Source organism: Nanorana parkeri, unplaced genomic scaffold, assembly GCF_000935625.1.
Source record: "Nanorana parkeri isolate BGI_ZX_2015 unplaced genomic scaffold, ASM93562v1 scaffold1256, whole genome shotgun sequence".
Lineage (NCBI taxonomy): Eukaryota > Metazoa > Chordata > Amphibia > Anura > Dicroglossidae > Nanorana > Nanorana parkeri.
This window is the reverse complement of record NW_017307524.1, coordinates 637,241-639,311: the sequence shown is the minus strand read 5'-3', so window position 1 is coordinate 639,311 and position 2,071 is coordinate 637,241. Positions and strand designations below refer to the sequence as shown.

Sequence of the window (2,071 nt, the reverse complement as noted above, 5' to 3'; positions counted from 1 at the left end):
GGGACGAATCCCATAGGCGTCGGGGAGGACCACCTGTCGCAGCCGACCCACCGTAGCAGAGTCTGCATGCGCTCGTCGGTCACCCAGGGGAGACTACAAGGATCTACAATCATCCAGCCTGTCGCCCTGGGGACACTTGCTAGAAGAAAAATCAAGTCAAACGGAAGAAAGGAAAAAAATTCTTCAGAGAAAATTTTTTAGCTCCTTACTCCTGACGCTAGGCAAAAAACTGGAGACTTGTCAGCAAGTGAGGGGTTGGGCCCCCAGCAGGGGCCGCCACTAGGCTGTCTTGTCTTTTTGTTATGTGCCTAGCGTCCTACTCCTGCAGGTGGCGATATACCCTACCATTCAGGATCTACGATCTGTTGCCCTGTGTCCTTCAATGAACGGGAGAGAAACAATGTTTCCTACCAGCATCAAACTAAGGTTGTAACACCGACTTTAAATGGAGAGCCCTTAAAACCAAGCTTTGATCTTTTCACAAGAGTTCATAACCCGCGTTTTTAGACGATATGACCAAAGAGGGCATATAGTTGTAAAGTGTGATATCTTCACATGGCTGAATCATCTTCCAATCACCATCAATAAAGTGGAGACCTGGGTAGATGTAAAAAGCCACAATCTAACTTGGATACAATAAAAAATGATGTTCATAACCAAATCTCTTTTCAAGTTCTTGGAATAGTCTGCACAGTAGCACTCAGACTGGGAGAGGGAGGAGCAGCACTGAAAGCCAGTCAGGCCTGCATTGCACAGTGCTCTCCATCTAGTACTAGAAGCTTTGTGAAAAGGGAAGTGGTGTCATTGGTGTGCTGCTGCTTCTTCATGATTCACTGTCAGTTTGGGGAAGTCCTAGACAACCTTTATATGACTTGATGCAGAACTGCAGCAATTGGATTACAACTGTGCAGAAAAAATTCTCATTAGTACAAAACCTGAATGTGTTCTCTGGTGGGATTTCCTAGACCATAATAATGTGTGGTTTAGAACTTACTTTTACCATTAAGGCTGTTCATGTAATTCAAATGTGTATTTCAATGTATGTCTGTAGATCAGTTTCAAATACTGTATATTACAGTCACCTTCATGTTGAAGGTCTCCAAAACCTTCTGTGTGCCCTTTGCAGAATACAGAATAATCCAGTGTTATGATGCAATTATCTCCTGTACATAAACCAGTACATATTCTATTTGATATGAAGGCTTATCTTCAGTTTCTAATATATTGTACAACATAAAAGTAACCTCTTTAAAAGCTGGAATAATTCAGACTCCAACACTATGGCCTAAAGAAACATCAAAGTGGCATAACTTGTAATCGTGACTCACCAATGACATCAGTTACCCCATTCTTCGCCCACTTTCATATGTCCCTGGCTAGATTAGCAAAGCTACGCAAAGTGTAGAGAATGCTTTCTGTCCTCCACCCACCTGTTTCCTGGCGGCTAAACTTGTACCATCTAGAGCTGCGGTTACCTGTGCGTGGTGGTTACCATGGTTTCAATAATTTGTCTCTCTGCTCGTATTTTTTACATTAAGATAATACTTCAAATATTAGCTCTCTAAAGGTTTCAAAAATTTAGAATGAATACTGTGTGATTTGCGATAAAAGCTGGTTAATGAAAAACCTTTAACATTCACTGATGACTATGTAAAGTGTTTCAGTGTCTCCTCTATCTGTATAGAGGAGAGCAATGTCTTCCAACACACAATAGACTACCTTGTGAATTCAACAAAACACACTGACAAATGCCTGAACCTCCTCTAGTCTAAAACTCTACAATAGGTAGTCCAGCTAAGCTACATTAATGTCAAGTTTCTCAGTTCCTGGGTATGTGTGAGAAAGTTTATATGTTTTGTGAATGTTTAAGTACCCCTTCCTTGTCAAACCAGTCTTGATTATACTTTGTTTGAGCATCTAAAAAAGCCTGGCGGGTGCACAGATAAAACAGTTTGGGCTTACTCAAGTGTCTGTGTATGTATGGATAGACAAACAATGGGGAGGAAACCAGGGGAGCTGGCATCTTATTTTCCTATTGCGACCCCCCGACCCCCCCCCCCAAAAGACCGTT

At 42.0% G+C, this 2,071-nt stretch overlaps 1 protein-coding gene across 1 annotated transcript in view; it reads right to left on the bottom strand.

Annotated features, from left to right (window-relative positions):
- Positions 1-2,071, bottom strand: part of FAM126A (family with sequence similarity 126 member A) — an 85,074-nt gene that overhangs the window by 16,339 nt on the left and 66,664 nt on the right. The window lies entirely within an intron of this gene.